The sequence below is a fragment of the Oryzias latipes genome, chromosome 5 (genome assembly GCF_053564925.1).
Source record: "Oryzias latipes strain Hd-rR chromosome 5, Olatipes_Hd-rR_3.1".
Lineage (NCBI taxonomy): Eukaryota > Metazoa > Chordata > Actinopteri > Beloniformes > Adrianichthyidae > Oryzias > Oryzias latipes.
Window position 1 is genome coordinate 18,843,182 of NC_136241.1, and position 13,998 is coordinate 18,857,179.

At 41.7% G+C, this 13,998-nt stretch overlaps 1 protein-coding gene and 1 long non-coding RNA gene across 38 annotated transcripts in view; one reads left to right on the plus strand and one right to left on the minus strand.

Moving 5' to 3' along the window:
* magi1b (membrane associated guanylate kinase, WW and PDZ domain containing 1b) overlaps nt 1–13,998 on the plus strand; it is a 118,909-nt gene that overhangs the window by 17,666 nt on the left and 87,245 nt on the right. The gene's annotated exons all lie outside the window — the stretch shown is intronic.
* LOC144992181 (uncharacterized) lies at nt 8,904–10,122 on the minus strand. Its single transcript, XR_013656049.1, has 3 exons — nt 10,002–10,122; nt 9,110–9,290; nt 8,904–9,035 (listed from the first exon to the last, which is right to left on the minus strand). It is a non-coding gene; the product is annotated as an uncharacterized LOC144992181 (long non-coding RNA).

The following is a 13,998-nucleotide window of genomic DNA, read 5'->3' on the forward strand; positions in this document are numbered from 1 at the left end:
GTTATTGTGTAGCCCTGATAATAAATACCTTGGTATTTTGACCAATGTAAAAACTTTAGCTGATATAATTCTGCATTGACTGTAGAATTATGGTTTCCATGAACACAGCAGCATGCCCCTCTTTTGCTGTTTTATTAAATGCTGTTTTATTTATTTGTTAAATCCCTTGGTATGCATATAAAAACACTGAAAGTTGATCAACAACTAAGATGTGGTAGGCCTTTCACCAAGTTAAATGTTATCTAGCACAAAATAGCTTTGAGATTCAAGGGTTTGAGGAATCGGAGTACAGTGGTCCCTCGTTAACTGTGGGAGTTGTGTTTTTAAAGTAACCTGCAATAGTAAAAATCTGCAAAGAAGTCTATATATGTGTCAATGACTTTGGGAAAGTATTGATGTTGGAATAATCTTGGTTTTTAAAAAAGAATTTAAGTCATCGTTGTGCAAACTAGCTGTGTCATTAAGTGTGTAGTAATTGACCCGTCCAAACCTTAAGTCTGCCTTTAACTAAGGAGTCTTTCCGCAGGTTTCCCATCTGGGGTCACTCCAAGGAATTAGCACAGACACGGGAAGGCAGCCAGATTAGACTTCCCCTGCCCTTTATTTATTTATTTATTTTAATGTACCTGCTCACCTGCTACGTCTCGTTGACCTGTTCTGACCTGCTAAAATACCAGCGATACAGGGATGTGTTTCAGTGGAGCCGACATTTAGCAGATCAGCCTAGGTCGAGCTAAGAGCCTGTCACTCTATTTATAGAAGAATAACTGACAGGCAGTAAAAATGTAGGTCTGCACGAGATCACGTCCACCTGAACCAAAATGAAACTTGTGTGGCTGTTCCTACTTTAAAACCAGAAATGTCTTTGTTTAAAAATTGAGCCTTGGATTGATGTTTTTTTTTAACTTTTTTTTTTTTTTAAACTTTCGATGTTTTTTTTTTTTTTAAACTTTGGTAAGAGAAATCCATTAGTTTTAAAACTTCCATCCAGTGCTTCCCCATGTCACTCTCTAGATGATTTTTCCTTCATGGCTCAATATTAAGATGTACCGGTATATGTTTTTTACTGAGTCCGGGAACTGACATGGGTAAAATAAAAAATATTCCGTTCCCACAAAATATTTTGCTCCCTCGAAATAATTAATTAGTGCGAACTAAATAATTATTCACTTTATTAGTCATTCATAAACACGGATGTTAGGGACACTTGGATTTACAGCAGATACTTTCACATTTCTGTCTGTGTGTGTCTCAATACATTGCATGGAAGACACTGAGGATGTTTAGAGATCAGATTTATGTCTGCGTTCGTTCACGTCCCGGTACGGTCTCCGACCTGCCGCAAAAGCCGCTTTCCGCCGCTACTTCCGTGTCTCTGTGACCCACATTCGTTCAAGAGGGGGGAAAAAAAAAAAAAAAAAAGATCAATTTATTATTATCTCGATGAAAAAATCATATTATTTAGGATGCCCAAGCTTTCTGCTTCCCCATACCGCAGCGATTCTCTGGTCATGGCTCGCTCGAGCTATGTGCTACGAGCTCCGGCCCGCCGCGGAACTCTTTTGCTTGTCATGCCGGCATTCGGTCAGCTGGTTGGCTGGTAGACGGACAGCCAGCTGCGGTATGGGATATTGTAGTTTAGGGTCGAATAGGAATAATAATATTTAGGACTTGTCTTTTATTAACACACTCGTTAGCAGTCACTTAACATCCATAGGCTACATGCTACGTATCACAACATGCATCACACATATCCCAGAATGCATCTCGACCAATTAATGTGTCCCTGAAACTGTGGTGCATTCAAAGACAACAGGATAAATGTAAATCAGAATATTAAACCGTTCCCACGCGTTAATTACTCCGTGGGAATGAAATATTATTTTGTGGGACCGCTTTATTTTTTTATTTATTTTACCCATGTCAGATCCCGGGCTCCATAGTTTTTTGAACATTTCAGAATGAAATGAGATGATTTGTGGCCCTAGAGTTTCTGGAATCAATAGCAGCACAGATTACATCATTCTGCTGTCATTAGCATCCAAGCTTTCTCTCATTTTCACATAATTTCTGTCTGCGTCTCTCAGGAATACATGGCAATGGAGTACATGTGGGTCATAAAATATGGGCGTGTGGAGTTTCTCTTTGTGTTTGCGGTCGGCTTGTCACAAGTTCATGGAGCCATTAGACTTCCTCCTGGGTTCCTGTTGAACTCTTCTCCCACATTTATTTTCATGCCCTTCATCTTTTCAAGCTCATCCCATCACTTAAACATAAGAGCTCCACTCTTCTTCTACCTAATTTTTTTGTTTCACTTTTCTTGTATAAATAAGAATGACTTTTTTTTTTTTTTTTTTTTTTTTTTTTTTTTAGTTCTCCACGTTCTTCACCAGGGTGTCATTTCATCTGGCTCCTCCCATGTGCCTCTCTGGGTGACAGAGTTTCTTTGCATTCCCACACCAAGAAAGTCTATGTTTCCATTGTTTACACGACGGGTTAACCTTGAATTTAAGAAAGCGTCAAAACAAAACCTTTGGGCCGTCATAGGTAGCAACAATAGAAGTGTTTTCTTAGATTCTTCTTAAGATTTGCCACTCTTTTATCACAGCACTGTAAAATCAAGTTGTTTTTAGAACTGTTTGCAATTAAAATAATAAAAACAGTAGCTGTAAAAAGAGTGTTTTTATGAATAAAATAGGCTTATTTTTTTACATCCGTATCCATCACTGCAGTAGTTTTTAAACTTGTACAGAGCAGCAGACAGGTGGAAAATGCAGAATTTCCACCATTTATACAACTGAAGTATAAAAGGCCGAGCCCTGGAGCTGCTTCTCATAAAGTTGTACAGCCGCATAGGCGGCATGCTAATGTAAATTCTGTGCACAGCCACCCCCGTTTTTAATAGCAACCATATGTAAGACATTTTTCCTCCTCCTCCTTTTCCGTACCTGGAACCTGAGCTAAGCCACAATTACAACAACCACTTCTGTCAGTGAGCTGGTAACATGCTTGCCTGAAGAGGAGTTACTTTTTGAATTTTCTGACGTACTGTATTCCAAAACCTGAGGAGCCAAAAGCCTATATTTGAGAAGAACTATGGTTTAAAAGATAAGATTGAAAGTGCAGGGACAATTGAAATGAAAAAAAAACAAAAACTCTCCTCTTGGTTTTTACCTGCTGCAGACTCCCCAGATGTCGTAGCCAAGGCCAGTTTGATGCCGGTTGAACTAAAACTTTTAAGTTCCAGTTTGTTTTTCCACAGTGACCACACAGCCACATCATTACATCCCGTCACATGTGATTGTTTAGACTCTCTGTCATTCGGGACATGGTAATCCAAAAAGCTTCAATTTAAGAAAAGCAGTCTAAGAACTGAGGCCACGCTGCCTTAAATTGAATCTCTTCTAAAAACAGAAAGTTTGAAACTTCAGCTTTGTGGGTTGTCTTTTAAGTATTAAACTGAACAGATGTGCTTTTGCCTTTTGTTTCCCCTTACAATCTGTGACATAACATAACTTTACTTAACTTTTTTGTTTTTACAAGTCCAAAGGAATTGTAGTTGTTAAACATTTGTTACAAGAAACATGTCTTCATGCAGTTTGGACAAGGACAATAAAGCACCTTTTATAAATGCTTAAATAGACGTTATTAATAGATTAATTGTGAATGCTGGATTAAGTGACCTTGTTGCATTTATTAAAATATGTTGTAATAAAACTGGACCTTATTACGATTTTCCTTAGAATTGTATTGACAAAAAGAACATGGATATATTGATATGGTTAGGTCCCCCCCCCCCCCCCCCCGATTACTGTTACTTTTTAACCAAGTAACGTAATTCCAGTGCATTTTGAAGTGGAGAAAATGTATTGCACATTGGTGCTAATCTGATATTAAAAAAACACCTTTCTCCACACCAGGATTGGATGATTCACGTTGATCACGTAGATCAGCCATGGGTGGCGAACACGCGGCTCTTGAGCCGCATGCGGCTCTTGGCCAATGAGCGTGCGGCTCTTTGCGTTTCCTCATATTTTCTGTATACTGTGCCTAATTTCATTATTTTTTTCCCTCTTAAACCACACTTAAACCATCAGAGGGTATTAATAATAAATAATAGTAAAAGTAATTTGGCAGTGTGTGTTTTGCTCCCGACATATACGTTACCGCCAATTGCGCAGGTTACGCCCAATGCCGGAACACATAGATAAAGATTTGATGTGCGTACAGACTGTTACCCTCATGGTCAAAATGGTGAAATTCAGAGTATAAAGATAAACACAGGACTTTTCTGGAAGAACGGGAAGATTCTTACATTTTTACTGAACAGAATGGGAAGTCACTATGTTTATTATGAGCTTTTGGAAGCAGGTAAATTGTTCATGGCACAAAAGAACAAAACGTATCCCGGAGAAAATTAAAAACTCTTCCTGATCTGACTCAAATTGTCTCCTTTATTAACAAGTTGAAGCTTTTCAAAGTGCACATTCAAAACGGCAATCTGTCCCACTTTCCTTCTTTGTGGAGCTCACAGCAGAAAGCTGCAATCCAAATGAATAAAGCGCAGAACGTGACACTGCTTGCGTAACTGGACGGAAATGACTGCTGATCACTTTTCTCATCGACCCTTCTAATGCAGAGACTGACTGCCTGAGATCCCTGCTTGTCACTTATGAGGCAGCGAGAGAACCGGAGATGATTGAGCTGAAATCTCTTTGTAAGAAGGCCCTGTTACATTTTGGAGAACTGAAAAATACCCATGTGTAAAAGAGCTGCTCTCAAGCTGCTGTCGACGTTCTCCTCAATATATGTCTGCCGGTCCCTGTTTATTACCTTGAAACACGTGAAATCAAGGCATCAGTCCGTTCTGACTGAAACTCACGTCAAGGAACCGATCAGAGAGGCTACGACTAGCCTGGGGGTTAGCCCTGCCTTCAGCCCCTAAGGATCATGGGAAGTGGGGAATCTTGAGTGTTAAACCATGAGCCAGGTAGCTGTGAGCAGAAGTGACTTGCATGCCATTTGGCTGAATGTGTGTGTGTGTTCTAGTTAATGGGCTCTTAATGTGGACAGAGGGGGGAGCGAATAACGCAGCTAATGGGAACTTCGTACTTGTTTGCTTTACCACATTGAAGAATAAATTGAGTCATTGCTATGTCTCAACATTTAATAAATTATTTTCTTTTGATGCAAAAAGTCAGTCATTCCATTATAAATAAAAAAACATATAAAAGCAAGATATTCAAATGAAGGTACAAATTAATTTAAGTTGCACACAACTGAAATGTAATGTATTTAATGTGTTATGGAAAATAATATGGCTTTAATTGCGTGTTTGTGTGTGTACGTCTTGGCAGGTCAGTATGTGGTGTGGCTCTTTGACTCTCACAGTGAAAAAATGCGGCTCTTTCCTCTCTTTCGGTTTTACTTGCACCTTAGACATGTAGGGCCCTTGGTAGGGGGGGTGCTTGGACATCACTGCCAGCAAGCAGCGGATGTCCTCCTAGCACCCTACCTGCCAATTTTAACCGCACCTTAGACATTTAGGGCCCCTTGGTGGGGAGGGTGAGGGGACGTCACTGTGAGTAATCAGGAGATGTCCCCTTAGTGCCCTACCCGCCAATTTTAACTGCACCCCCCTTAGTACACACACTCCTCCCCCCTCAATATATACATCCCAACATAAACACACACACATGCACACACACACCATCTCAAACACACATACACGCACACACATTTTGCAAGGAAGGTGGGACCTGGGTCCATCTGTCCCCTGCCTCTTCCCTGGTGGGGGGTGCGGGCCCCTTTGCAACGGCGGTCGTGTCCCCGGGGTGCCGGCTTCCTGGGCCCGGCGGTGCTCTCTCCGCGCGGTGGGGGAGTTCACATTACATCTGAGCCGGGGGTGTCTGGCCCCTGGGGGGTGGGTTCTGGTCCTTGCTCCTGAGTGCTGGGCCCCGCCAAATTTCCAACTGTGGCCGAGCCTGGTCGGGCCATATTTATTTATAACACCCCTTGTGGGCCCTCTTTTTTTTCCCCGGGGTTCCCCCCTCCTGGGCGGGGGCGGCGGGCCCCCTGCCTCGCTCCTCCCTGGACCAACCGTGGGCCGGGCGGATGGCTGCCTGGAGTGCGGAGCGGGTCTCCCTTGGGGGGTCCTGGCTCGTACCTGGGGTTGGGGCGGGGGGATGCCCGGAACTCCTGGGTGGTGGTGGGGTGCTCGTTTGGGGCTGTGGGCGTCCTTCTCCGGTGGGGCTCTGCGTTGGGTTCTCCCGGCGCGGCGGGGGGGCTGCTCTCCTGGTTGGGCTGGGGCGGCGCTCTCTTTCCCTCCGTGCTTCCCTGGCCTCTGGCTCTGGGGGCCTTGCGGCGGCCCTGCTGGCCCTGGCCTGGGTGGCGGGCTTGGTCGCCCGGGCGGCGGTTGTTCCCTGCCGGTTCCCGTGTGGCGTTGGGGGGATTCCGGCTGCCGCTGCTGCTGCGGTGGGGGTCTTGGGGTGGGGATGGCTGGGCACTCTCCCTCCTTCTTTTCACGTTCCACCATCCATTTTAGAAGAACATAAAACCTCACCTGAGCACTGGTGTTAGCTCACCTTTGCACTAATAGCTTGCATGACTGAATGACTGAAATGTTTCACACTAGTTGGTTTTAAGGCATAAGTATGCGTGTGTGAACACTATCTGTTTTGTGTACATGCCGACAGGTGGACATTTTTGCAGCTAGCAGGTGTGTTTATAACATTTGAGTGTGTGTGTGGACGGGCCCCGCCCTTTTTGTACTGCATTTGAACCTTACCATAATGATTAACAACCAGTAAACTTGTTGCTGTATGCTGCTTCATGGTCTTATCCCCCTTCCCCTCCTATTATCACCCCCTACCCCCCCTCTCTCTAGCGTCCCTCTCTCTTCTTCCCCTCTTTCCTTTTCCGTCCGGTCCAACACCAAAGATTTTCAGACATGATTGAAATTAATAAAGTTTGGCCTCAATTACAAAAGGGGTTTATTCAGACATACCTTTGGTTTGTCAGAAGATTAATAACCCCTCTTGTTAAAGCAAAATATGTCCAACACAAGAGGCCCTCAGCTCTCGTCTGTCTGCCCAGCTGTTGGACAGGACAAGTTAAAAAAAAGAAAAAAAAAAAAAAAAAGAAAAAAAAAAAAGAAAAAATGCGGCTCTTGGTGTCAAACTTGTTCACCACCCCTGACGTAGATGGTCGAAGAGTTACGGCATATCAAAGACCGTGGCTGTGTCCGAATTACTGCCCTAACCCCTAACTACTAAAACCCTATATAGTGCGGCACTATATAGTTCTCTATATAGTTCTCTGAATTTTCAAAGCAATTCGGACACCCGTGCTCACTAGTTTTCTCTTTCGGGTGTTTTCAAATGGCGCTTGGCACGAAAACAAAGTGGGGCATTACCGCCACCACCTGGTCTGGAGGGGAACTACTTCTATTAAACGCGGAGAATGAAACCTATTTGTCAAAGTAAAAATATAATAAATATGAACATTTTATGAAGACTATTTATGAATCTGCTGTGTTCTGATCATGGAAAACGTGGCTGATTTATAAATAATAAAATTGCAAACACATTGGTGTAGCTTTTATGTATTAGTTGATAAATAAACCCTCAAGTCATTAGTCCATGGCAATATTTATTTTTGTGCCGCTGAAAGATTTACGGGCTCTTGCGAGGAGGCATTTTTTTTCTGTAGTTTTCTCTTTTACCTTACTGAAAATAGCTTTATATATGAATCTGTCCGTGTTCCTGGCAATAATTCAACCGTTTTTCATGGGATCAAACCAAAAACGAGCAGATATGCAGCATCACAGGACAGCAAGGAGAAGCAGGCGTCTCCGAAGATTTCCTCTGGATGCCCTGGCCAGACATGAACAACCTGTGAGTTAAACTTAAAGTTTTTTATTAGTTCAATTTAAGCATTTGTTACCAATTGTGCTCAAGGTTACACAGTCTGCTGGGTAAGACTTTTTAACATTCTTTTTCAACACTGGATTATGAACTGTATAGTCCAACTACATGAAACACTTGTGAGATCAAAGTTTAGTATTTTTTATTCAGAGTCAAACCATATCACTTGTTTTAAACAAAAATACTTTAATTTTTAAATATTTATATAAAAATCCAAAAACCCAGCAAAAAAAAACCATGAGATTTTCCAGCATTTATAAATACGTCATAAACTAAAATGTAAGACATCAGAATAAAATGAAACATTCAAAAAAAAAATCAGATTTAATTTTCTCAATGAAATAATTATTTTTCTATTTTACAGGGTCTTCCACGTCTCTACTGCTTTGCCAACATAAAGGTGTCTGTCGTGGCCCTTCACGCTGACGCTCAGTCCGACACAAAACCAGACCGGCAGACCCGCAGATCGGTTGACCCGCAGGACCATTGAGCATCTGGTGGAGCAGCTTCGGGATCCTCACACTCTGGGGGGACAGGAGACTGTGTCTTGGTATTTTTTTTCTGGCTGGCGTGTGGCACATCATACAGTGTGATAGCCAGGGCCTTTGACATGCCACGGTCCACTGTGAGCGACGTTGTCCACAGGATGGCAGACCGCATCCTCCAGCTGATGAGCAGGGTCACCCAGCATCCAGTGGGAATGAACTGCCATAAGTTACCTCAGGTTTTTTAGCAGCTCGCTGAGTCTTCCACCTTCCAAAAGGTCGTATGGAGCATTGAGGGCTGCCACTGAAGAATAAAGGCCCTAAAAGAAAATGCAGCTTGTTATTTTAACAGGAAGTTTTTTTATTCCATTCAACTGCAGGCTGTACGTGACTAATGCCAAATTTAGAGATATTTTTGTTGGGAATCAAGGATCAGTCCACAGTTCACAGGTTCTACATAAAATCCCAATTTATGTAAATCAAACATTACCCACCTGAAGGATCCTTTTGGGTGATGGTGGGTATCCCTGCATTGCACATCCCATCACGCTGCTGACACCCTACAGGGAACCCATGAGGAATGCGGTTCAGGCCCGTTACAACCAGCACCACGCCATGGCACGCTCTGTGGTGGAGAGAGAGCATTTGGCAAATGAGGAGGAGAGCAATATTTCTGGGGGCACTGAAAGCAAAACCAACCTTTGCAATGAAAATCATTGCCTGCAGTTCAGTTCTGCACAATCTGTGCATCAGAGAAGGGGACTGCTTGGAGCCACAGATGTTGAGCCACAGCAGGAACCAGTAGGACGGGTAAAGTGGCGTCCGTCTGCGAGGACAGATCTCTGCTTTCCTTTTAGCTCCAACTGTGACACACATGACTCTAGAAGACCAGGATTATTGTTAAGATGTATAAAAATAAATGTTAACATAAAACGAAAATGTAAATATGTACATTTGATATTTATATGAAAATTCTTCTGAGATTGTTAAAAATGGCTCAGATTTAAATAATGCATGTAAATAATTCATTTTTGTTCCTGCATTTATTAAACAAATTGCAAAAACAACGACGACGTTACATTTTGTGAACAATATTTTAAACACAGGTTAACAGACTCTCCTGTCACTCTTTGTCCCTTCGTGCTCTTTCCTCCTCTCCTCTTTCAACAACCTTTACCCCAACATGACAACGATTACAGTTTAATGATAAATAAATACAAATCTGATCGTGTCTCTTATCCCATCCGGCACGAGCTTGCCTGAAAACAAACAGGCTATCTTTCTCCATCCACAGATGGATCAGATTTTCCTTACCCTCGTCAGTCCCTACATATATAAACACATTTAAAAAATGTGTTAATAACTTATGACTACGGTTAGAACTCACTCATTTTTTTATGTAATGTCAACAGCGTTTGTTTTTAGCATTCAGCGCTAATTCGCGCTAGCGTTAGCTTTAGCATTACCGAAATTGATGAGCTTCAAAACAATGTAGATAGTCGATTGAGGAATATAACATATTAAACACATCATCTTACGTATTTACAAATATATTTTACAACAGATACTTGATACTTTTAAATATACTTACATTTTTAAGTCCTCTTTCTCGCGCAACCGTCCGCCATCTTCGAATAATTCAAACGCAGTGTATTGTGGGTCACACGCAATGCATTCTGGTATGAACGCAGTGCATTCTGGGCAATATTCGCCGATCGAGTGAGCATCGATCCACACTGGTTTTTCGTAGAGAATTCTGGGAAATTTCTAGTGCACATGATTTTTGAACTGTAGATTCGGACAGCACTACAAAATGGCGACCGCACTATATAGTGCACTATATAGGGGTTAGGGCGGTAATTCGGACACAGCCCGTGTGTTGTTTAGGAGTTGCTGGCAACAAGGGTAGAAAAGGCAGACATGATTTATCGTTTTTGGTTTTTTGACTGACCCGAACAATTAATTTGGCTTTTTGGGTCCCTTTACGGGATCTTAATGTTTGATCTACTGTAGGTTAAAAGAGAGGTAAATACGTTGGCTTTGTAACTTAGTGTCTGGTTGTGCAGAGAATGTTGCTCTTCTTTATGAAAATTCTTTTAATATCTGAGTAAGAGATTGTTTTAATGTTCTTGCAAAATTAAAGCTGTAGAGTTGAAACAAAATAGAAAGCAACTAATGGAAATGGCTTGTATTGTATGTGATGCATGTGGTTGGACTTGCTGAGTTGGATTGTGGGTGGCCTGATGTCATCATCTACACATGCTGCTGGTTTCTGTGCGAGCTGTAGAGCCCAGATTCAGTTTCAGTGCTTATGTGTGTTTAAAATGTTCTGTCTGCTTAATGTTTGATCTTCCACCGTGTCTACTGTTGAGGGACTTGGTAAGAGTCTCCGAGTTCATCGCCTTCCAAAGCTAAAGAATAGCTGTACAAACAACAGATGTGTGCCACAGTCACAGGCCAACGCGTTCAAGCTCTCAGCTAAAACCTTGTGTTCAAAGAACTCTGAGATTCTTGTTGTGGTGAACTTTTGTCTAACTATCATTTGTTAATGTGCAGCTCAAAATTTGTTTCAACTCAATCCTCAAACTTCGTGGTGTTAGTTCCTCTCATGGTAACAGTAAATAAGAGGCTTGCCCACAACCCTGAGATACGTTTGTTGTTTTACTCTTTTTTTCCCTGTTTACATGATTTCAGTTCAGGTTAAACCACGCTGGATTTGCTGAGACAACCGAAATATTATCTGATCTCTGATTAAGCTCTCACGCTAAACAGAAACGATCTTTAGTTTTTCAGCCTTTTTGAGTCCTCCTCTCTGTTGTTTCTTGCCAGGAAAAAGGTGAAAGGTAGGGTTCTAAGTTTTCATTTTGCAGAAAATAGTTTTGCCACAAAAGAAATCCTTAATTTAAAACAATTCTAGGTCAAATGGGACCTTCTATGGCTAAGGCGCTGTCTGTAATACTTAAACTGTCTTGAGGCTGACCTTAATGTTAAAGTTTGCTGTACCGGTGATAATGTGTTTGAGACTTCTGTCTACTTCAAGCTAGTGTATGTTGCTGCACTTGTGCCGTGAAATACAGATCCTAATCCAGAAATCGTGCAGTTTCTTTTTACAATCCGGTTGAAACCAAAGTTCAAACCTCCACTCCAGTTCCTTTGGTTTAATTTAATTTAATTAACAAATACAGATATTTTTAAACAGTTTTCTCTGTTCTCGTTATGAAACTGGACAGCTTGGTAAGCAAAAGATTTGCTTGTATGTACGGTATAACCAAGATTGTTTTTTTTGGGGTTTTGCACAGACTTTTCTTCCTTGCACTTGTTAAGGTGATAGACAGCATCCATGTAAATTCTGATTCAGGATTGAATGCAGCCTTTAATTCTGTGCAGAATAAAAGCCTCCTGAATAGGCAAGAAAACGGTTGGAAGTGTTTTGTGTCAGGTACAGGTCTCAGCTGGGTCAAGTCTTATTTTGGAGGAAGGAACTGTGCTGTTTTTATTGGTGATCAGAAATCTAAGACTTGTTAAGTCACACACAGTTCCACAGAGTTTGATTTTTGGACCTCTGCTTTTCTATCCGTCCATCCTCTTAGTAATGTTTAATATCACAGATATGCAGACACGTGACTCTCTATTGCTGCTTTTTGTAGCTAAACCTTCTTCAGTAAAAACTATGAAAACACAGAAGTGAATGTTTTTAAGCCTAAAAAAATCACTGGAGACTTAACCATGAGAATTTGAAGTTGGCTTGATACTGTATTCTGCTTCTCTGCTGAACAGTGAAGTTGGTGCTCTTGATTAATGTGTCCAATCAAACACAGGTTGCCGTTCTTTACCAGTCCTTCGAGCTTTTTAATGGAAAGGGTTGTCAGTCTTTCTTATTAGTGTCATCATTAAAACATATCTGTTCATTTTAGGTCCCTTGGGATTGAAATAAAATAAGTACATTTACATGTCAATTTGTTTCAAATTCCAAAATGATGAATGTTATATGTTTTTTAAAGGACAAACTTAGAAATTTTTTATTTTGTCATTTTAAGGAAATCAGTTTGATACTTTAGATAAAGTGTTTCTTTAGGGAAACAGTTCTGCACACTGAAGCTCCAAACAACATGGCAGGAGATTCTGAAGGTGATAAGATATGGAAAAGACAAATCAACAAATGCCAACAATCCTGTCATGAAGCTGCATCACTGCCAACCACAGTTTGTGCAAAAACAGGCTCAGCTTGGTTCTAAATGTCTGTCTGTCAGCTATCAGCATATTTCAACTTGTCAGCCTCTGCATGAGCATGGTTCAGCAGACACAGCGATACACCCTGCTGTTTTATAGTTGCCATTTATGAATACAAATGTGGTGAAAAATACTTCATTTTAATGTCCTCAACATATTACTTCTTTAACATATTTACTTCATTTTTAGTACAACTTTTGAGTTACTTTAAGCTAGAAGTTGTGGTTGACTCTCTGATAACCTCTCTCATCACTCTTAGCATTTTTTTTATATAAACGTTTGTCCAACTTCTGTAGATCGTAGGGCTTCTTTCCTGGATTCATTTTGACAGCCGGGCAAATTGGTCTCTTTGAGCTCCAGCTCCCCCACTTTGTCTTATTACAGCCTAATGAATTATTGATTTACAGCATCATTTAGTGCAAAATAAGCTGCTTCTGTAATTTATTAGGTCCTGGGTAGGGGTGTGACGATAACCGCATCACCGCGTGATGACCTCATCACCGTGTCACAGCACTTATTTTTATTTTTTTTAATTTGTTGAAAGTTCTGCATATGGTGCGTGATTGGAACTATAATACAGACATTGAACACATTCATCTTTGCTGATAATTTACTTTTTCTGCTAGTCCTGTGTTCAGACATCAAGGGAAACCTTTTATTACTGTTCTCCTTCACTCCCTGCGAGCGCCTCTCACGGGATCCCTCTTGCCAGCGTGCGGCTCTTACCTCTACGCTGCACGCGCGGCTCTCTACTTACGCACACACGCGTGCGGTTTCAGAAGCACACACACACATCCTCATTCTTCAACACAAGTTTACGTCTCGCGAGGAAATACGCCAAATTTACTGCGTTCTTTTTTTTTCTCAAATTTACTGCGTTCTAATTATTTATTTGCCTTGTATTCACTTCCATTACAAGCTACGTGCATTCTTGAGGGCGCGACACGGCCACCCGCCGGAGGATTTTGTGTTGGGGGGGGGGGGTGTTATTACTGTTCTCCTTCACTCTGTAACACCAAACATGAACGCGCTGTTAGATCTCCATGAATATCACTACATGTTTTGTTTGGAACTATTTTGTGCAGCGTAAAGTTACGTGTCTGTATAAACAAAGGCGGAGCCTCCTGTCCCGCGTTCTTCATGGGTGTCAGGTTCAGTGTCTGCAGTGTCTGCAGTCTCGTTTATTAATGGGCAATATATAATATTCTGAGAAGGTGTCTGTACCAGAGAGCACAGGTGAAGCCTCGCGTGCAGCTAGAGAGCGGTCCGCTGCAGAATAATCAAGACGCACCCCCAACACATTTGTGCACGCTCCTTCCTCCTACATACGCAGGCTGTCTAGTAGTGGATGGATAGTA